Below are 23,654 nucleotides of genomic sequence, written 5' to 3' on the forward strand. Positions count from 1 at the left end.
ACACAGAAAATTGTAATACAGTACATGAGAGGAGACTGATAACAAAACCCGACAAAGCACCTCTTCAGACATGCAACATATTCTTTCTAATCAAAGGGGCATTAATGGGAGTGCATGTTAGGAAAACAAGCGCGGCCACGCGGCCGCAAAAGGAATGCAAGGAATGCAAGGTATGCAGCTGGCACCCGGCCACGCTGCTGCTCGCGCACAAGAGAGGAAAGCCAGATGGCGCCAATGGTGCCCGCGAACGATGCACTTGATCAATGCGCTTAATGAGGAACAGATAGGAAAGGCAGATGGCGGCTGTGCGTGTAACTGTGCGCGTAACCTCAAGCTCTAGACCACACAAAAAGCTGTGGTCGGCTTTTTAAAGCCCACTCACTAAATGTCTCACCAGAGCAGCTCATGCGCTGGCTCAGGCGAGACCTAAAACAAAAACAAGTTTGATGAGTAGAGGAGAAGGCAGCAGGGGGGGGGGAGAGAGGAAGGGGCCTGCGCCTGTTTCCCTTGCGGGAGCGAGCAGGAACCATCTGTTAATTACAAACAGATGGTCTCAAAGATCGCTCCCGCAAGGGAATCGCCAAACGTACATGCGTTGCCATTGAAAGAAATGCAATGCGTGCATGTTTTTGGCAGAAAAGGGGAATCGATTACTAAAGGTCTCCTCCAATGCAGCGCTTTGTATAAGTGATATTTATCGCACCTGATAAATCCCGCGCCCCACGGTGTGAGATTTTACCAGGTGAGATGAATGCTGACCCCCCCCCTCTCGGGGGCCTCTCATAGGCTCTTGCTGCCCAGGTGACCCCTGTTAAGCCCACCCTGCAGAAGAGGGGCCATTATTACAACGAGGGGTGTTCTATTTTAATACCTCCTTCACTACCCCATTCATCCCCCCTCCCCTCTATCTGACACTTCTAGCTGTTTTTCCTCGGTCTGGAAAAATCAAACAAGATAGAGAATCTGTTGGTACTTTTATTAATTCACCAATTTTTTTAATTTGCAAAATGAAGGGGACCTCAGAAATGACAGATTTCCTCAGAGAGTCACTGTCTCCGTGCCCATGGTTACACTAAACATTGTCCTCTCCACAGAGTCACAGAATACATGCAGTGCACAGAAAGAGACGCAAAGTTAGGAGATCAGACCACACCTCCACAGTGGAATGGCTAATACAGCCAGAAATCAGGGTGCTGCCTTTGGAGACAGAAGAACAACATGAATGGATTCCATGCCCGCCCTTGGACATTTAGTTCTGTATTTTTCAAGCGGCATAAGCACCCTGGATGGAGCAGGGCCTTTCTTAAAATGCGAATAGTAGGACCCCAGCATTCCTTGAGTCTCCCTCATCATGGCCTGGGAACGTTCATGACTAGAAGTCTCTGAAGTTTGAATGTGTAACACTGGCTACATATTCCAACATGTGCTGCGTAATTTACACTTTGTTAACAAACAATATGTGTTTGAAGGTCAAATGGACAAATGCCTGCTGACATGGTGCAACCCCACCCGAGCACCACCTCAAAAATAAACAGGAAATTATAGCACGCTTTCTAAGTTTCGGCTCCGTTCTGGGGAACAGAGGGCAGAGTGTGTGCTCACTGGACTGCATGGCCACCTTCCAGCTCTCAACCCCTGCAGTCAGGGCTTAGAAGTGACGCCTTTACCCTGATAGCGAAAAAAACATTCTCCTAAATGCACTGCAAGGGCGGATTTTGTCTGCAGTACGTAAATGCAATGCAAGGAGCGAGAATAGATTTAGTTCCACTGCTCACGCGCGCATTCATTTTCACATCAGGCGGTGTGTTCTCAGAAAGCAGCTGATTCTAAAGGGATCAGTCCTAACAAGACTCGCACATATTGTGACATATAGAACGTCTCTGTGTGAGCCGCAATCTCCTAGTGGGGCATCTATGTAGTAAACATGAAGTGAACTTGAATGTTCTTCGGGGCTCCGTGAGTGAGAGCGGCGTTTCCGGGTACCCGCTCTCCCGGTCACAGGCTGCTCCTGGAGCTGAAGACAGGGTTTACAATGTATTTGGGATAAGCGGAATACATGAGCCCCCCCCTTTTATTACAACAAGCATGGGCGTGCAAGATATATTTCTACAAACCTGCACGTTTGTAGGAGAGTAGGATCTGCACTTATGTTGCCCCCACTTTTTTTCTGATGTTAAAACTAGTTTCTGGCTATACTCTGGCTGGGACCCTGCTAATCAGGGCCCCAGTCTCTCTGTTCTCTCTAAACAACTTGGAGTGCATATTAGATGTGCTAGTGATTGCATTCTGTAGTACCTTATGAGCCCCTAGTATATGGTACCTTAGGTACCAAGGGCATAGGTACTTCACAGGCCTACCAGGGGCTGCACCCCCTGGGAAGCATTCACAATCTGACACCACAGGCCTGCTACTGCAGCCTGTGTGAGGTAGTGTTAGCACTCCTCACTGAGGTATAGGTTCCTATATCTCACCGTACACACACATATAAACCTATCAGCCACCCCTATGTCAGGCCCTATCAATCCTGAGGGCAGGGTGCTTGGTTTACTATGTGAGGGGGTGCTTCTTCATGAGCAGGACCCCTCTGCAGCTGGCAGAGTCTATTCTCTGTGGCTGTTTGTGGATGCGGTTAAACCATATACTCTTAAGTGCATTATAACCTCGCGGTAAATGCTATCTTTGGAATGACTGCATCAAAACATGTCATGTTTGGTGTCAAACAACTTGGAATCATACCCCCAGACCAGTAACTGGTGTGGGAGTATGATCCCACCCTTCTAGAGGGGACGACATGTACCCACTGTACTTAAACAACAGAAATGTAAAAGAGCCCTGGTATCACAAAATGGATGCCACCAGCACAGATACTAGGCTGCCCTCCTATTGCTGACTGAAACTCGCAGTGGAGGAAGCCCAACAAAAGGCATCCTGTCACAGGGAGGTGTCACCACCTTCCAGACAGGATTTAGTGTATTGGAGCTGGGTGGGTGCTCTCTTCGAGTGCTTTGAAGTCCTGCACTGGGGGAGCAGTAGGCTCCTCTGTGCATATGCCAGCTCAAACCGGCTCAGGGGCTACCTGCCCCTGCTCTGGCATAAAACTGGACAAAGGGAAGTGGGTGTAACCACCCCCTACCGTGACCCTCCAAGAGGAGTGGTCATAGAGCTAGTCCCTCCCCTATCTTCACTATAAGATAGCAAGCCTTGCCACTGCAAATCAGATAACCCCGGATGACGCTCTAAAAAGAAGAATCCTGGCCCTTCAATGTTCCACTACCTTTGGAAGACAGAAGAATCTCCCTTGGAGTCAAGGAGTTACTCCCCTGCTTGGCAGGCACCAAAAACCTTAATCAACGGTTGCAAACTTTCCCGCTCCCGCCGGAGTTTGAAGTCCCTGCTACCTCAGAAGTACATTTCCTGACCTCTCGATGGCCCCTGTGAGTCCCCAGCAAAGCTGTGGTGAGTGGACCCCACGAGTGACGAGAAACAGCAATATCCGGGGACCGTGCACTATTGTCGAGTGCAATCCCTTAACAACTTTCTACGAACTTGTGCTTTGGACCATTTGTGGCCCAAGCGTCCAGCAGGTCTTGTAGCAAAAATCAGCGGTGTACCCTCTCCCGAGTGACCGTGGGCTCCTGTGAAGCATTTCCTGAGGAGGCGTCTTTGCGATCACTTGCCCATTGGCTAGTGGGTCCCCCGAAAACGTTCTCATCAACTAAAAGGGCTCTCCTGGTTGCTCCAGGCCTGCCCTCACTTACCCTTGCTGGGTGAGTCCCTCAGACCTTGCTGGAGTGCACCATTGACTTTCTTCAGTCCACACGAGACTTGCAGTTGACAAGACTTGTTGGCTCCAATCCGGTTGCTGACACCGCCATCAGCTGCAGACTCATGGTACACTCCGAATCCAGCTGCTGGTCATCGTCGATCCTTCCTGGACCTCGTGAGCGAAGAGTCAAAACACCATCGACGACCTGAAATCACCCGACATCTGTGGTCATCCATCTTCCTGGCCACCGGTCACTGACAAGTAACTTTGAACACTGTCCCTTCAATTTTCAGGTCTTCTGCATCTTGAATCCACCCTTAGATTCCACCGGACACTTCTTCAGTCGACGCAAGCAGCAAGTCTTCTTTGGTCTCCATAGAAAACAGCGACGCGACCCGACACCAAAAGACACCTATGCACCCGGCTTCCCTGGGTGAGGTAACTCGTACACTCCGGTTCCCTAGTGTGTGTTGGCCCTTGAAATACTTACCTTGTAAGTGGCCTGCTTGTAGACTTCCCCGAAGTACCCTAAAACTTTAAAAATCAAACCGCGACTTGCTCCATTGTAATCAATAGGGAACCCGTGGCTGTGTTCTCACACTGCACGCGTCTCCCGTTGGCCTGTTACTTACCTGCTAACACTGCAGTAGTGAAGCCCCAGTGTGAGACCGGCCTCACGGCGTATGCCCTCCCGATCATCCAGCCAACCTGCAACCACCCCCAAGACACAGCATCTCCGACTCCGGCCGCCCCAGCCACACAGACCCGAGGGCCGGCCAGAGCCCCCGACAGACTCGACACCCTACCACGCATGTCCGACCGAGGGAGCGGGAACCCCCGAGCCAGACCAAGAGGCGCCAGCCCAGTCACACCTCGGGTCGCCTTCCCCCGGGAGGACTCGATCGGCCACCAGGCCCCTGGGGAGCAGGCGCCTCGCCTGCCGAGCGTCTGGGGTCCCTCCCAGACCCACCTGAAAAGACCAAAGAAACGAGCGGCAGGAAGTCCCGCCGAACCCCCTCAGTCACCCAAGGCCCCTCTCTGCGAGGACTCCGGACTCCAAAGGGCAGGGGGAGTATAATAAGGGGTGCCGGAGGAACGAATGGCAGAGAAGACCTGGAACCATCGAAGCCTGCTGACGCTGTCGCGGCTCCCGAATACCGAACCACCTGGGCCTGCTGAGTGACTCGCGGCCCCCAGCCATTGAACCATCGGAGCCCTGCTGACGAGATCGCGGCTCCCGAACTCCGAACCACCTGGGCCTGCTGAGTGACTCGCGGCCCCGACTCTAGAACCACCTGAGCCCTGCTGACGAGATCGCGGCTCCCGAACTCCGACTACCTGGGCCTGCTGAGTGACTCGCGGCTCTCCCCTCGAAGACGAATTGGCAAGAGATCGCCCAGAGAAACAACACCCTCCAGCTCGAGGATTGTGAGCTATCCGCAGGGTACTTTGCAGAGACACTACCTTCCAAGACTGTCCCGCTACCCCCATTCCTCTACCACCGATTTATAGTCTCTTGTGCCGCTGATGTACTCCGTACACCTTGGATCATAAAGATCCCTTGAAACCTTCGATAAAAGAACCTATCGTCCTACGAAAAATACGTGTGGTGTCACTCTGTTCGTAGTGTAAGCTCAGGGTGTGCGCGCCTGGTTCGGCCTACTTGGGAGAGGTGGGTCAAAGGGGTGGGCAAGACGTGTATCGAACCCCCCTCCGGCGAACGCCTTTCCAACATTTGGTGGCAGACGACGGGATCCGAGCCGACACCGAAAGAGAGCGTGCAGTGAACGACTGACGCACTACCAAACAGAGATGGAAGGAGAAACCTCCCTGGGTGCCGCAGGTACCGAAATGAGCTCGACGTTCCGAGATGATCAATTGGACTATTATACGCATATAGAATTAAAACAATTTTGCAAAGACCTTGGAATCGCTACCACCGGATTAAGCACAAAGGAAGATTTCCAGAAAGTATTGAAGACCTGGGTCGAGACGGGGGCGCCCCCGACCCAAACGGAAGGAGACTCCGCCCATGAACCACAAAGCATCCCGGTGAGAAACAGCGGGCCAGAGGGGAACCTGTCCCCCGAGGAACTAGCCGACCGAGAGAGAGGCCGCAACAAAGAACTTGAACTGGCCAATCTGAAAATCGAGGGAGAAATAAAACTGGCCGAGAAAAAGTTAGTTGTCGAGCAGTTACGGCTACAAGTGGAACTCGAGGAAAAGAGACGCCAAAGAGAGCACGACGAAAAGAAACTCCAGCTGGAACATGAACGCAGCCTGAAAGAGATCGAGTTGAGGGCTAAAAGCGAAGAGTCACGACCTTCCGGGAGTCTACCATCCGCTTCCACCGTAGAAGCCAAAGTCCACATCCCCAAGGATGTGGTAAAGGAGTATTACAAAAACGACGATATCCAGCAGTGGTTTAAGGCCTACGAAGTCGCCATGAACTCTCACCGAGTCCCGCAGAAGGATTGGGGGGCTGGGCTATGGGGCCGGTTCTTAAGCGAAGGAAGAGATACCCTCCTGGATCTGCCCTCCACGGTCATGAACTCCTACAGCCACATGAAAGAAGCCCTTGTGGGCCGGTATGGACTCACCCCCGAGATGTACCGGCAACGGTTCCGAGATTACAAAAAGATACCGGGCACCACATGGGTAGAATACGTGAACTTTTACAGCCGGGCCTTGGACGGGTGGATCAAGGGCAGCAAGGTCTCCACCTTCGAAGAGCTGTTTGATCTGATCGCCTGGGAACATTTAGCGGCCAATTGCTTTGTAGAACTGCGCCAACATCTCCTGGACAGTAAACTCACCGACCCTCGAAAGCTGGCCGCCGAGGCTGACCGTTGGGTGAACACCCGGGCCACCCGAGGCCCCGTGGGAGACTACGGTCACCACAGTCAAGGACCCCCCCGCCAGAGGGGCGGAGGAAACCACGGCCGACCGAGAGACTTCCCAGGGGGCCCCCGCACAGCCCTCCTAGCAGCCCACCAGCGGCAGGTCCAGCCCTGTCCCCAGCCAGCACCGGAGCTCCGGGGCGACTAGGGCCACGAACCAGGATCACCTGCTTCCGCTGCCAACAGCCCGGACACTACGCCAATGACCCCCAGTGTCCCCAGTATCAACGAACCGCAACGACCAACCCCCCGGACCGGCAGATGGCCTCCGTGGCCCTAGGGGAAGAGATAGAGGACTCCGAGGAGTGGGAACCAGCTGCCATGGCCCTGGTCTCCCTTGGTGAACGAGAAATGGTCCCCGGGACACCCTTGCCCGCCAACACGAAGAAGTACCGACAGCAGGTAACCATCAACGGCCACCGAGTCGAGGGCCTCCGCGATACCGGAGCAAGTGTCACCGCGGTCCACCGCAACCTAATCTCTGAAGACCAGATCCTACCCGGTGCCCTCTGTTCGGTCATATCCTCCGACAATTCCGAGAGCCTCTGCCAGATGGCTCTGGTGCCTTTCGAGTGGGGAGGAGTCTCCGGAGAATTGAAGGTAGCCGTCCGAACATCACAGCCCGTAGACTGCCTCCTGGGCAACGACCTTGAGAGTTCCCCGTGGGGGCAAGTGGAACGAAGAGCCCATCTCGAGATGATGGGCCTACCCGAATGGGTCTGCGCCACCACGCGCTCCATGACCGCGCGATTGCCCCTCTCCGAGGGCGGTGAGGCCCTCCCACCGAACACTGTACCCGAGAACCGGGACACCCTACCAGAAACGGACAACCCTCCTTCGGAAGGAGAGGAAGACACTAACCCGGGAGAAGGGCCGGAACCTACCGCCCCTGAGGCACTGACTGAGCTCGGAGAACTGCCCGAGATGGCCCAGTGGCGCTGTGAGGGGGGTCCCTCCCGTGAAGAGTTCTGCCAGGAACAGGCCACCTGCCCGTCCCTCGTGGGACTCCGACAACAAGCAGAAGCACAGACCGCCGGTGACCGGACCGGAACCCACTGGGTCTATTGGGACAATGGCCTCCTATACAGCGAACAAAAGTCAGCCGAGCTAGGCGCAGCCCGAGTACTGGTAGTACCCCTGCGCTTCCGAAGCCTCCTCCTGGGCCTGGCCCACGATGTACCCTTGGCAGGACACTTAGGCCAAGACAAAACATATCAGCGATTAGTTACCCACTTCTATTGGCCCAAGATGCGAGCAAATGTAGAAGTCCACTGTAAATCCTGCCTCACGTGCCAGGGCAGTGGGAAAAGTGGCGGAAAGCGCAAGGCTCCATTACAACCCTTTCCCGTTGTGAGTACCCCGTTTGAGCGGGTCGGCATCGACATCGTGGGACCCCTGGATCCGAAGACCGCCCAGGGCCACAGATTCATCCTCGTCCTGGTGGACCATGCCACCCGCTACCCTGAGGTCATTCCCCTCCGCACCGTGACGGCTCCTGTGGTGGGCCGGGCTCTCATGGGGATCTTCTCCCGTGTCGGATTCCCTCGCGAGGTTGTGAGTGATCGCGGCACTAACTTCATATCCCGTAACATGAAGTCCCTGTGGCAGCAGTGCAGAGTAAAATATAAGTTCACGACCCCCTACCACCCCCAGGGCAACGGCCTGGTGGAACGCTTCAACCGAACCCTGAAGGGGATGATCCTGGGCCTCGAGGAGCCCCTGCGCCGAAGATGGGACGTCCTCCTCCCTTGCCTCCTGTTCGCGTACCGGGAAGTTCCCCAAAAGTCCCTGGGGTTCAGCCGATTCGAACTACTATACGGACACCCCGTCCGGGGGCCCCTGAGCCTGGTCAAAGAGGGCTGGGAGACAAGCCCCCGGGGGACCCCTCCTGATGTGTTCCGCTACATCCTGGCGCTCCGCAACCAGACCCGGAAGTTCAGAAAACTCGCAGAGGCTAACCTCGAGGCCAGCCAAGAAGAAATGAAGCGCTGGTATGACCAGAACGCAACTCTGGTCGAGTTCCAGACGGGCCAGCAGGTTTGGGTCATGGCCCCGGTAAAACCCTGCGCCCTACAGGACAAATGGACTGGCCCCTTCAAGGTGATCGAGCGGAAGAGTCAGGTCACGGACCTGATCGATGTACAGTTCCCACGGAACCCCCTCGGGGTTCTCCACGTGAACCGTCTCAAGCCCCACTTTGTGAGAACGGAGTTGAGTTTGCTACTGGCCACTGATGATGGGGCGGAAGAAGACACTGAACCCCTGCCCGACCCCCTGTGCGCTAAAGAACTGGATGGGTCCGTGGAGGGAGTGAAACTGTCGACCACCCTCACTCCCCAACAGTCCGACGACTGTCGCCAGCTGCTCAGACAATTCGCAGACCTCTTCTCCCTCATCCCAAGAGTCACCGACTGGTGTGTCCACGACGTGGACACCGGCGACAGCCCACCTGTGAGACACCGAGCCTACCGGGTGCCTGACTGGGTCCGCACCTGCATCAAGACCGAAGTACAGAAGATGTTAACCCTTTGAGTGATCGAACCCTCCGATAGCCCCTGGGCCAGCCCGGTAGTCCTGGTCCCGAAAGCGGCCACCCCTGGGGTCGCCCCCGAACTAAGATTCTGTGTGGACTACCGGGGGCTCAATGCAGTCACCCGGGCGGACGCTCATCCTATCCCCCGCGCCGACGAGCTCATCGACCGCCTGGGGGCCGCTCGGTTCCTCAGCACCTTCGATCTGACCTGCGGTTACTGGCAGATTGCGCTCACGGAGGGAGCAAAAGAACGCTCCGCCTTCTCCACCCCCGATGGACACTACCGCTTCAGGGTCATGCCGTTCGGGATGAAAAATGCTCCGGCCACCTTCCAGCGGTTGGTGAACAAGGTCCTGGCCGGACTCGAGGAGTTCAGCGCAGCGTACCTTGACGACATAGCCGTATTCAGCTCTCAATGGCACGAGCATCTCCAGCACCTCCGGCAAGTACTGCTGGCCCTGCGCCAGGCCGGCCTAACAGTGAAGGCCAGCAAATGCCAGCTCGGGCAAGGCTCCGTGGTCTACCTGGGGCATCAGGTGGGCAGCGGGCAGGTCGCCCCCCTCCAACCAAAGATCGACGCCATCAAGTCCTGGGAGCCCCCCACCACTCAGACGGAAGTCCGGGCCTTCCTGGGCCTCACAGGATACTACCGGAGGTTCATTAAAAACTATGGTAGCCTCGCAGGGCCTCTCACGGAGTTGACCTCCAAAAAGCTCCCGAAGAAGGTGCAGTGGACCCCCCCGTGCCAGCAGGCGTTCGACGCCTTGAAAACCGCCATGTGCACCGCCCCAGTACTCAAGGCCCCCGACTACTCCCAAGAGTTTGTGGTCCAGACCGACGCATCCGAACACGGCATCGGAGCCGTCCTCTCGCAGTTCAACGACAAGGGCATAGATCAGCCCATAGCCTTCATCAGCCGAAGGCTGCTGCCTCGAGAACAGCGTTGGAGTACCATAGAACGAGAGACCTTCGCCGTAGTCTGGGCCCTCAAGAAACTACGGCCCTACTTGTTCGGAACCCACTTCAAAGTGCAGACAGACCACCGGCCCTTGCGGTGGCTGATGCAGATGAGGGGAGAGAACCCCAAGCTATTACGATGGTCAATCTCCCTCCAAGGGATGGACTTCACTGTCGAGCATCGCCCCGGGACGGATCATGCCAACGCCGACGGCCTGTCCCGGTTCTTCCGCTTCGGCGAGGAGAACCCCCCAGTGGATGGGTAGTTCTCCACGCCTTTCAGCTGGGGGGGACGCGTGTGAGACCGGCCTCACGGCGTATGCCCTCCCGATCATCCAGCCAACCTGCAACCACCCCCAAGACACGGCATCTCCGACTCCGGCCGCCCCAGCCACACAGACCCGAGGGCCGGCCAGAGCCCCCGATAGACTCGACACCCTACCACGCATGTCCGACAGAGGGAGCGGGAACCCCCGAGCCAGACCAAGAGGCGCCAGCCCAGTCACACCTCGGGTCGCCTTCCCCCGGGAGGACTCGATCGGCCACCAGGCCCCTGGGGAGCAGGCGCCTCGCCTGCCGAGCGTCTGGGGTCCCTCCCAGACCCACCTGAAAAGACCAAAGAAACGAGCAGCAGGAAGTCCCGCCGAACCCCCTCAGTCACCCAAGGCCCCTCTCTGCGAGGACTCCGGACTCCAAAGGGCAGGGGGAGTATAATAAGGGGTGCCGGAGGAACGAATGGCAGAGAAGACCTGGAACCATCGAAGCCTGCTGATGCTGTCGCGGCTCCCGAATACCGAACCACCTGGGCCTGCTGAGTGACTCGCGGCCCCCAGCCATTGAACCATCGGAGCCCTGCTGACGAGATCGCGGCTCCCGAACTCCGAACCACCTGGGCCTACTGAGTGACTCGCGGCCCCCGACTCTAGAACCACCTGAGCCCTGCTGACGAGATCGCGGCTCCCGAACTCCGACTACCTGGGCCTGCTGAGTGACTCGCGGCTCTCCCCTCGAAGACGAATTGGCAAGAGATCGCCCAGAGAAACAACACCCTCCAGCTTGAGGATTGTGAGCTATCCGCAGGGTACTTTGCAGAGACACTACCTTCCAAGACTGTCCCGCTACCCCCATTCCCCTACCACCGATTTATAGTCTCTTGTGCCGCTGATGTACTCCGTACACCTTGGATCATAAAGATCCCTTGAAACCTTCGATAAAAGAACCTATCGTCCTACGAAAAATACGTGTGGTGTCACTCTGTTCGTAGTGTAAGCTCAGGGTGTGCGCGCCTGGTTCGGCCTACTTGGGAGAGGTGGGTCAAAGGGGTGGGCAAGACGTGTATCGAACCCCCCTCCGGCGAACGCCTTTCCAACACCCAGCGATTCCCCAGGCTCTAGGCCTTGTCATTTTGCAAGTTGACATTGTTATACCATTTTTTTAGTATATGGTCTGGTACGCCCCTAGGGCTCCAACCATATTTGTGCTTAATTTATTGTGAAACGTTGACATTTGAATGTTTACCTGATTTCTAATCTCATAAAGAGATTATTAGAGTGTGTCTAGTAATAAATGTATATATATTTTATATATATACCTGGGTGGTGTCCTTTCATTTGGTAATTCAAGAGATTATAAGGTAAAACAAGCTGCTTTACATTCCTCAGAGACTTAGCCTGAAGGCTGCTCTCCACAGCTACCACTAGGATAGCTTTCTTTAAAAGGTTGTCTTAAACCTATCTACCACAAGAGTCGAATTGGAGTGGTGTAAGGTGGCCACTATAACTAGTGACCAGGATATGCCAGGCCAACTTCTCACAATAACCCTATCCTTGAAGATTAGTGGTACCGAGCCTGTAGTTACAAATGAGATAGTGACGAGCATATGCCAGGCCAACTTCTCACATGAAGCCACTCAGATCCACGCACAAATCACATTTTGGGCTTGCTTCACGCATGCACCACATTGCGTGGTGCAAGCGCAACGCAACCCTGCTCATAAATATGCCCCAAAGTATGTAAAAACTCCCATTCCTACATCTCCAATGACTTGTGAAGGGGCTTATTTACAAGCCCTTTGCACAGCCAGTGCGTCCCTTTTTGTGATGCACCGGTGGCCCAATTTTGCTGCCACATATTTACAAGGACACGTAAAGCCACTCTGCATGGCCTTTCATGGCCTTGTGAATATGGCCCCTTTTCATGCATCACTTTGCGTGAAAGGGACGTGTCATGGCTATTGTGTGGGTGTTCCCACGCCAGAGCCATGGATTCTGCTACATTCTCAGATTTACAACATTTCGTAAACCAGGGGAGGCGTCAGAATCCTACGCCGCCCCAGGGGAGGCGTAAAGAGGCGCAACAAATACTTTTATTTCTCCTCGCTTTTTCTCTTTCTATGTGTGCTTCAGAACACAGAGAAAGAGGAAAAAGCCTCTTGTGAATGTTTTTGTGCAGGAAGATGTCCCTTACAATCATCTCCACAACGCAGGCATCCTTGCGCAATAGCTTAGCAGCCAATTGTGTGCCAGCGTAGGGGAACGCACAGGGATGCGTCAAGTTGTTGTAAATATGACGCATCTCTGCGCTTTTAAAATGAAGCAGTAGGCGCTTCAAATTCTGTTGTCTGCCACCACTGTTCCCTGCATCCTCAGCACCCCGCCAGCACTGCTCTCCTGCCACCACAACCCCTGCAGTCTACCTCAACACAGTGTCAACACAGCTGCCCTATATCTGGGGGCCGCACTTGAGAACACTACAACTTATGCTGCCGCCACTACTGCCCTGCATCCTCAGCGCATCGCCAGCATTGCTCTCCTTCCCTCCATCCTTATAGCCGGCCCCTCCCCACTGCACACTGCACTCACACTGCACTTCACCCGGCCTGCACTGCACTGTAAACAAACCCCCCTGATGGGCGTGCGCAGGGTGACAGGGAGTCCCCCTCCCCTGGACTGGGCCCTGGGCTGCTCGTGGCCCCTCGTTGCTGCTGAGGGGCTGAGGCTTCTTTTCTGTGGGAGAGAATCGCAGAGACCCATAGGAGGGACAGATGTGCGCAAGAGAACCCAGACATCGGTAAGCGCTAGGAGTAATTCTGTGTTCACACTCCTCTGCCTTTTGGGCCCCTCCCATGGCTGCAGGGCCACTGAAAACACACAGGGGCAGATTTATGAAGCCCTTGCGCCTCATTTACGCCGCCGTTGCGTCACTTTTGTGACGCAGCAGTGGCGCAAATCCTGCGCCATGGTGCGGGGTATTTATAACGTGACGCATCTGGGAGATGCGTCACGTTGTAAAGCCCTGCGCCACATGTAGGCGTTCCAGGGCAGGTGGGGGCATTCCGGCGCAGGAACGCCTCCTAAAAGTGGCTGAGTGAAATCTAAAAGATTTCACTCAGTCACTTTTGAGCCCATGCTGCGTCAAAACCCTGCGCCTGCTTGAAGCAGGCGTAAGGATTGACGCAGCATTGTACAGATAGGGCCCCCCAGAACATTGCTGGAGCTGCGTCGCGCTTGCGACGCAACTCCAGCAATGTGCCACTTTTACGGCACAGATGCGTGACGCATCTGTGCCGTTTTTGCCCCATGGTGCGCCGCATTATAAATGCGGCGCATCCATGGTGGCGCAGCTGTGGCGCATAATAATTGGCGCATCCCTGCTGATATGCAGGGATGTGCCAGTTAACATAAATCTGCCCCACAGCGTTCAAATGAATGGCTGCAGCTTCCCCAAAGAACTCGGACATGGGCATTAACCAACTGAGCTACCTCGCATGGTTTCTGTCCTAAATGTTGCACTTCGATCTCAATAACCTGAGGGGAACAGTGTGCACCCACACGTCCTGGAAATGACTATGAGCCAGGGTCCCACTGAAGGGTTGTGCGCATGTCTGTGACCAGAGGTGCCTGTGTGAGGCCGTGTCAAGGATTGTCACTTCCTAAACTCATGACAATAGAGGCCTCTTTCACCACACCCCCTGTTCAAGACCATCACGGCCTGTAAGAGGGACGTAACTGACAACTTCCGGGACACAGGGGGCACTGCTGGGAACAAATTGTGACTTCAAGATTAAGGAGCTGTATCTTGGCCGTGGAAATATAGGGACAGATTTATGAAGCCCTTGCGCCTCATTTTCGCCGCCGTTGCATCACTTTTGTGACGCAGCAGCGGCGCAAATCCTGCGCCATGGTGTGGGGTATTTATAACGTGACGCATCTGGGAGATGCGTCACGTTGTAAAGCCCTGCGCCACATGTAGGCGTTCCAGGGCAGGTGGGGGCATTCCGGCGCAGGAACGCCTCCTAAAAGTGGCTGAGTGAAATCTAAAAGATTTCACTCAGTCACTTTTGAGCCCATGCTGCGTCAAAACCCTGCGCCTGCTTGAAGCAGGCGTAAGGATTGACGCAGCATTGTACAGATAGGGCCCCCCAGAACATTGCTGGAGCTGCGTCGCGCTTGCGACGCAACTCCAGCAATGCGCCACTTTTACGGCACAGATGCGTGACGCATCTGTGCCGTTTTTGCCCCATGGTGCGCCGCATTATAAATGCGGCGCATCCATGGTGGCGCAGCTGTGGCGCATAATAATTGGCGCATCCCTGCTGATATGCAGGGATGCGCCAGTTAACATAAATCTGCCCCATAATGTGTAAATTAGGAATTTAATGGCTGTAAATGAAAAGCTGTGGAAGGCTCAAGGCTGCCATCTTGTGCTCAGAGAAGAACTGCAGGACAAACCGACACCAGCCTGGGCTCTACATCTGCGGGTGCCCTCTGCTCACAACTTCTGCTGTCTGCCGCCACCACTCCCTGCATCCGCAGCACACCACCAGCACTGATCTGCCAACACTATATCCGCAGTGTCCCTCAACACCCTGCCAGCACCGCTGTCCTACATCTGGGGGCGCCTATCCTTCACTCTATAACGCCTGCTGTCTGCCACAACTCTCACGGCTGCATTGCTAGTGAAAACACACAGCGTTCAATTGAATGGCTGCAGGTTACCAAATAACTCGGAGAGGTGCATTAACCCACTGTGCTATCTCACATGCTTTCTGTCCTGAATGCTGCATTTGGATCTCAGCAGCAGGTGGGTTCAGTTTGCACCCCCACTTCCTGGAAGTGTCACAGGTGCCCACGAGCCAGGGTCACACTGAATGGTTGTGTGCATGTCTGTGACACCCCCAGAAGCGGCTCTGTGTGTGATCAAGGATTGTCACTTCATAAACTCATGACAACAGAGACCTCTTTCACCACATCCCCTGTTTAACACCATCACGGCTCATAGGAGGGAAGTAAATGACAACTTCCGGGGCACAGGGTGCACTGCTTGGCACACCTTGGGACTTCAAGCTTAATTAGCCATTTCTTGGCCGCTAAATAATAATGTGAAATTAGGAATTTAATGGCTGTAAGATGAAAGGCTGTGGAAGGCTCAAGGCTGCCATCTTGTGCTCAGAGAGGAACTGCAGGACAAAACCCAACGTCTTTGGGTCTTTGGAGGGCGCATTGCTCTTCTGTATGAACACCTCAGAGCAGTAGCGGTATGTCCATTAGGGCGTTGGGGCGTAGCCTCCCCGCTGCAGCGTCGCCCGTAGCGTCGGCGTCTTTGAACTTAAGTAAACTGAATCAGTTTACTTAAGTTCAAAGAAGCAGAGGGAGAACTGACAATCATGTCAGTCAGCATGACGTCGGACCGCCGGTCGGTGGTCCGGCGTCATGTTTACTGACATGATCATCAGATAGACCAGGCAGGGGCAACAGGCAGCAGCACAAGTGCGCATGATTGGGGAAGGTGAGCAAATTTTCGCTCTGTGCCCAGTCATGTGCACTAGTGTGTGCTCTGGCTGGCGCATGCCCATTAGGAGACTGAGGGTTGAGCAAAGGCTCAAACCTTGGTCTCCTAATGGGCAGGCGGGCGAGCAGTAACCGTGCCCTAAGCCAATCCTGGCGCTGCTGGCAGCGCCAGGATTGGCTGAGAACCTGAGAGGGGCTGTATTGCTGTAGGCGCCAACGGACGGACCAGATGCGGCGCGGACGTGCTCAGGACCTCATCAGGTAGGATAAAGATTTTTTTTAAAATTTTTTAACACTCTCCCCACCCCCGCGCAACATCCTCCCCACCGACCCCGCGAGCCACGACTGTTGACCACGCGTTCTGCAGCTCTCGGCGCCGTGCTGGGTGGGTGCAGATGTTAATTTTGTGCTGAAGGGGGAAAGTCTTTTTGCTGCCCAATGTGGCTCAAAAACACCAGGAACGAAGGGCATTGTCAACCTGTGTTTGCAAAGAAATATATATGAAAAAGGACAAAACCGTAATGGGCTGAAAAGCCATGCTTTGGAAAATGTCATTATATTTCATCAGCTCGGTCCAATGGTTTAATTCTACGGGGGTGGGAGAAAGGTGCCATGCCTGGACTTTTCATGCTATCTGCTTCAGAAAGCAGCTCCAGAGCCTGGGCTCCTATTGGGCCCACCTAGGGCTACAGTAATTGCCTGATGACAACTGAAAATGATAGAATAATTGTCAAGAGAGACATTTTTAATGGGCAAGGTGATTTAAGTATGCATGAACAAGCTATGAGGGGAGAAGAGCTTGTTTATGATGCAAGCCAGTATAAACACAGTCGGGGCGATGACACACACAGCTGCGCTTTCCTCAGTGACATGAGCAGGATCTCACCGCAAACACCAACAGATTCCTCCTCTGAACTGTAAGGACGAACAGGCAGCCGCAAGCTTCGTTAGTGCTGTGACTGTGAGTCCTGTCTCTTTCGAATTCCCGCATCTTCTTAGTCTGTTTGCCTTGTTTATGCTCGCTATTGTCAACCCGCATCATATACTATTCACAGTTAGCAAAAAGCAGAAGTAAGGCAGTCTGAAAAAAAAATAATACCCTTACGGTCCGTTACTTCACACACCAGCCGGAGCCGAAAATAATCTATCACAATAATTACAGATACAGAAACCTACCTGACGCCGGGCGCGTTCATCGCAGGAAATTCAATGTAGATTCCATCTCTAACTAACGCAGCACAGTATATAGAAATTGTTTTTAGCACTGGAAGAAAAATCCATGCAATTTTGTAGCATCCTGGTTTAACAGAATCACACATAATAGCTGATGATTAACAATGATAATTCAATGTAAATTTGATTGTCTTCCATTGACAAATAAATGTAAAAGCTAAAGAGCTCGTCTGATAGATTTCCTGGTATTATTTCTTTCGAGGATTTTCAGCAGGCAACCGCTAACGAACACCTACCTAGGAGTTGTGTCGCAAAGCATATGTTTTTCCATCCTAAATGCTTGCATTCATTCTCTAGAAACTCTGTATCAGTGAACATGCCCCGCGAAGACAAATAAGGAGCCTTACAAAGGCTGCCTGGTTCTTTCTGGGCAACATTTGTGACTAGCGATTGGCGCAAGCTGTCGTTTTGCAATGGCTTGCAGTAGTGGGGTGGGATACCAAACTTCACCATGCAAAATCCTGGCATTAAATTTGACAGGTCTGGCCGCAAAATCCTGGCCTTAAATTTGCCAGGTCTGGCCGCAAACTGCTGGCCTTAAATAACTCTGGTTTTAAAAGGGGTGACATGTAGGGCTGGTCCTAAAAGTGGCAGGTCTGGCTGCAAAACATGGATAGTTGTGTATGTGTTTAAAAGTGTGCAGAAAAGTGCGTGCATGTAGGAGGGAAATGTCTGGGCATGTTTAAAACTGGGGGTTGCAGACAGCTGGTGGGTGAACAGCTGCGGAGCAGTCCTGAGGCCACGTGACCGTGTTGTAGAGGTGCACGCCTCTTTTAGGGGTTGTGGTTTCTTAGAATACATATAAGCATGTGGCACGAGCCGTGTACAGCAAGCAGACGTTTGAATACGAAAAGGGACCCACAGCCAAAATGAAGAGATACAACCCGTTCGTGAACAGACCTGTGGTGGATGGCTCCCAGACCCTTATCAATAGATATTACCGCAGCTTAAAACCCTTGGTAATGGACGAGAATGCTCAACAAGAAACACCTAGGGATTTGGGCTGCGACGTTACTGGTTTTGGCAGCGGCCTGTGTAGACCTCTGGAAGAACTTAGGCTCAAGGATTACGGATGCCGGATGGGCCCGGTTAAGTGCGACAGCAGCGAAAGTGAGGGCTCGGGTAGTGGCAGTGGGTTTGCCGGCCTCAGTTTCGTGGACATGGAGGAAGATGAAGAATTTGTAGCCCCTCCTAACACACCCGTCTATGAAGACGTGGACCTTCAGGAGAATACGGCTGCAGAGAAGGCCGGTCTGCAACAGCCTGGGACAAGCGCCGAAGATGATGGGGCCTCGCAGGACATTGACAACTCGCAAGATTTCAGAGCCGCCGCAGAGGGCTGTGAAAATGCAGAGGTTAGTAGGAAAATGTTATGAGTAGATAGTTACAAAAATTATGTATTTTATTTCTTCAACTAACGTATTGTCATTCTTTCTTCTTTTGACCCGTAGAGAGCAGCACCCGCTGGATGCACCTACTTCATAATGGACTATGGTAAAGAGGGTGTAGAACCCCCTAACACACCCGTCTATGAAGACATGGATCTTCGTGAGAATACGCCTGCTGAGAAGGAAGGTCTGCAACAGCCTGGGACAAGCGTCGAAGATGATGGGGCCTCGCAGGACATTAGCGACTCGCAAGATTTCAGAGCCGCCGCAGAGGGCTGTTAAAATGCAGAGGTTAGTAGGAAAATGTTATGAGTAGGTAGTTACAAAAATGATGTATTTTATTTCTTCAACTGAAGTATTGTCATTCTTTCGTCTTTTCAACCTAGAGAGAAACGCCAAAAAGCCTGCGTCAGAGTGGCGGCCTGCAAAAGCGAGCAATGTAATTTTCAATTGTCTGTGGTGTTCAAAACAAGCTGAAAGTACCACATGTTAAAACCGTGATGGCTGCGATAAGTGTGTATGCGGCTCCAACGCGTGTGAAAAGGAAGAGCCGGGATTGACCTACGATGACAGGCAGGCAGTTAAGGCTTTCGTCGCGTCAGTGGTACTAAACTGTGTCAAACGTGACTATTACAGCCTTTGTCAAGGTCATCAAATCAGAGATCCTCAGCAGGCGGCGCACGAATGCTTGTGTGAATCATACACAACAAGAACAATACGATATATTTGTACTTTGTTAGACCCTTACAAGGTGTATAAACTGCTAAGGGTTGTGTACGGGTTGTACAATGAAAAGAAATATGTCCACCCTGATATGTTGAGGATCTTGACCGTGGCACTCAATGAGATCCGATACGTCTTTGACCCGAGCTTAAAACTAAGCGTTATCCAGGGGATGGACACTGCTTTCAATAGAAGGATGATAGAAAGACTCATAGCAAGGCGTATGTGTAATCTGTATTAAAAAAAATAGACAAGCAGGGTATTTGGCCCCCCGAAGACTGTTTTAAACAAGGTCTTATGTAACGTTACATGATAGCGTGTATTTAGAACAAACTAGTAGAGTGTTAAACCAAAAGGGTGGCTCTGTGTTAAGCCGTACTTACTATGCAGAATGTGAAAAGATATGAAACCATTGTCTATGATTTTGCTAATATTCTTTATTTTTTAATAAAATGTTCTTACACAAAACAAGCGTCATTCATTGCATGGTGTGTAACGGCTGATAACATGCAGGGGGTCCTGTTAAGAAAACTTTATTATGAAACTAGGGGAGTTGGCGGCTTGGGGAGCGCCGAAGCTCTATATAGAAGGGCTGTGGATGAAAAGGAGTCGGTAAGCAGAGAAGCTGTGAAGACGTGGTTCAGGCGAGGAGGCGTATTCACTCCATAAACCGGCCAGAAGACGTTTTAAGAGACGCCCGACAATCGTTAATGCGCAAATAGATTATCATTGGCAAGCGGACATAATAAGTCTTCTAGATATAGCAAAACATAACAACAGCTCTTGTTATATATTAACCGTCATAGATGTGTTGTCCAAGTACGCCTACGCAGAGGCGCTGCGTGATAAAAGTGGGGCTAGCGTCACAGCCGCTTTTAAAGCCATCTTCGATAAGGGGCGTATTCCTCAAAAACTACAAACAGACGCCGTAAAAGAATTCTTAAACAAGGCATTTCGGAAATTATTAAAGCACCACGAGGTTCAACATTTTGTAACACACACGGAGGTAAAAGCAGCAGTTGTAGAACGGTTTAACAGAACTTTAAAGTCTAAGATGTGGAGGTATTTTACGGCCCACAACACCTACAGATACGTTGATGTTCTGCAGGCTTTTTTAGCTGTATATAATGCCAGTTAACATAGGACCATCAAAAGGGCCCCCAAAGATGTAACACATAGTAATTCGTTAACTGTTTGGAGAAATGTGTATGGTCGTAATTTCGATACAAAGGTGAAGAAGCCTCTTTTTAAAAAAGGTGATCACGTAAGGATTTCAAAATTGAAAGGAGTCTTCACGAAGGGTCACCAGCAGACTTTTAGCGATTAAATATTTATAGTGGAAAGTGTGGAGCTTAAGGAAGGGCTGTATATTTACAGGTTAAAGGACTATGATGGGGAAACGGTGTCTGGGGTTTTTTACAAGGAAGAGTTACAAAAAGTGCCAGATGATCCGAACAGGGTGTACAGGGTTGAAAAGGTTCTGAAAAGGAAAGGTAGCGGGGCTAAGAGCCAGGCATATGTCAAATGGCGGGGATGGCCTGAGAAATTTAACAGTTGGGTGTTGGCCAGATCCCTGAAGGGTGTGTGAGCTCAAAACAGCTGATACGATGGAGGCAAAACCCTTTTATATAACCTTACCATTCAACGCCTCTAAGGGCATGTTCCCCAAAAATCAGATTTCTAATTACACCGTCAAATTGGCTAAGCCTGTGGACCTGAAAGGGGACTGGGAGGTTGCCCTAACAGAAATCCAGTACCCTAGAACATGGAATACCTTTACAGTGGCCAAAACCAAGTTCCACATCAAGCGTGAACAGGACCCCATGGGCATAAACGTATCCTTCCCTCACGGCTACTACCCAAGCGTTTCAAGCATTGTCGAAGCCATCAACAAATCCATAGCTGCCATAGAACCACATCCGAATATTCATCTGGTGCTAGATAACGTTAGAAGGAAGGTGTTTCTTAAATCTATAAATCGCAATACCCTGTTTAACTGCTCCGGTAAATTAAAAATGGTTTTAGGGACAGTACAACATGTGAAAAGTCCGGTGGAACAAGATCACACGTGCCCCGATATTAACGGGGGGTTCTACACGCTCTATGTGTATGGTGATATTGTAGAGGCTCAGAGGATCGGGGATAGTTACTCGCCGCTGTTAAGATGGGTTCATGTACAGGGTGATAATAATACCATGGTCAACATCCAATTTAACAAACCTGACTTCGTCGCAGTTTCTAAAAACCATTTTGACACTATTTCAATTATGATCTACGATGATCAGTCTGAGCCGGTGGCCTTTAAATACGGGAAAGTTATTGTTAAGCTTCATTTAATGCCTAGACATGACAGGGGATATTAAGCAGCAGGAATGGTGGTTATGAAAACATACGGGGACCCGTCCATGTACAGGGACTATTACAGAAGTCAAGCCGGTTATGGGGGACCCCCGTACTTTCAAGGTTCACCTGTTATGTACGGGGCTGGCTTAGGGGGATACTTTAGGAGTCTGTTTAGAAGAGCTATGCCTTTCCTGAGAAGAGGCTATGAAATTGCAAAACCTCATGTTAAGACGGCCGCCACGAGCATTGCCCAGGATATGGTGGGGTCTGTTACATCGGCGGTTGCAGAGCGCATGAACAAACAGCCGCTAGAAGAAGCGGGGCTGTTGTATAAGCCACGCGCGAGTGTCAAAAGGAAACGTGGGGTTTCCAGACGCAGGGGCCCTCCGGACCCCTATAAAAAAAGGAGGAGCTCTTCAAAACGCACTCAGAAAAGAAGAGCCCCAAGAAGGAAGAGAGCTGCCAAGAAGCGAAACGGCTCTAAAGTAAATATTTTTTAAAGCCTCGTAAACAGCACTATGGCCTTCGTACATTGTGGATCAGGAGAGTGCGTCAAATCAGAGTTAGACTTGTTTACTCTAGAACCCACGCAGACAAGCATTGAAAACAGCTTCTTCATGGAGGTATCACCTTTAGCAGCATTGACGCCGTTGGCCCCCATAGAGTTTTTTGTGTCAGGGTCCACGGATATGTATTTGGATCTCAACAACACGCTGCTACATCTTATATGTAAAATCGTCAAAGCCGATGGGACCGACATTGAAGACGACGCTAAAGTGGCAACGATCGCTTACCCGCTAGCTACCCTGTTTAATCAAGTGGACATCACCTTGGGTGATCGACTCATCACCCAGAACGATAACATGTACACCTACAGAGCCTACATCGAGAGCATTCTAAATTACAGTAGCGACGCCCTTGACACGCAACTTTCAGCGGGTCTGTTTCACCGGGATACATACGGACAGTTTGAAATCACAGCTCTGGATGGAGCCAATAAGGGTTTTATAAAAAGAGCAGGGCAGGCGGCAAGTAGTCGTACCTTTGACCTCCTAGGTCGCATACATTCAGACCTCTTCTTCCAAGATAAACTGCTCATCAATGGAATTGATCTTAAGCTCAAGCTCACTCGCAACAAGGACTCATTCTGCCTCATCAGTGGGGATGCGGAACACTACAAGCTGAGCATCCTGGCCGCGAGCCTGTTTGTAAAGCGAGTGAAAGTGTCACCGAGCGTCAGGTTAGCGCACGCCGAAGCTTTACAAATATCCAACGCCAAGTACGCTGTGGAAAGAGTATCTCTGAAGGTATTCAGTATACCTGCAGGAACCCACTTAACACAGCAGCAGAATTTATTTCTGGGGCAGCTACCCAAACTCATCATCATAGGTTTTGTGGACAATACAGCTTTTAGCGGCACCTATACCTCAAACCCCTTCAATTTTAAACACTACAGTATCAACTACGCCGCGCTGGTCCACGAGGGCAATGTGATTCCTGCAAAACCCTACACCCCCAGTTTTACAACCGCCAACTACGTCATGGAATATCAAGGGTTGGTTTCGATAACCGGGAAGCATCAAAGGGACTGTGGTGTGGCCGTGTCACGAGAAGGTTATGGGAGCGGATACACGCTGTTCGCATTCGACCTGACACCCGACATGGAAGATGGTGATCACTACAACCTGGTAAAAAACGGGAATCTAAAAGCTGAAATACGTTTCGCCGAGCCGCTGAGGGCGAATGTGAACATGGTCGTATTCTCGGTATTCGACAGCATCATACAGATCAACCACGCCAGACAGATTTTGTTTGACTATCTTTAAAACATTTGTGAAATGGACAGTGTGCAGATACGGGACGTCTTAAACAGGCATAAATACGCTAGGAAATACTTTTTAGGCGTTTTCCCTAGCGATGGGTTACCAACAGAAATAGGGCCAGAAAGACCGAGCACCCTAGTCTTTAACACAGACCCTCATGACCAGGGTGGGACACACTGGGCCGCCTTGTTTATAGCTA

At 52.0% G+C, this 23,654-nt stretch overlaps 1 protein-coding gene across 1 annotated transcript in view; it reads left to right on the forward strand.

Moving 5' to 3' along the window:
* The window catches only part of LOC146808621 (NACHT, LRR and PYD domains-containing protein 3-like), a 397,188-nt gene that overhangs the window by 243,115 nt on the left and 130,419 nt on the right, over nucleotides 1-23,654 (forward strand). The gene's annotated exons all lie outside the window — the stretch shown is intronic.

Source organism: Triturus cristatus, chromosome 8 (assembly GCF_964204655.1).
Source record: "Triturus cristatus chromosome 8, aTriCri1.1, whole genome shotgun sequence".
NCBI lineage: Eukaryota > Metazoa > Chordata > Amphibia > Caudata > Salamandridae > Triturus > Triturus cristatus.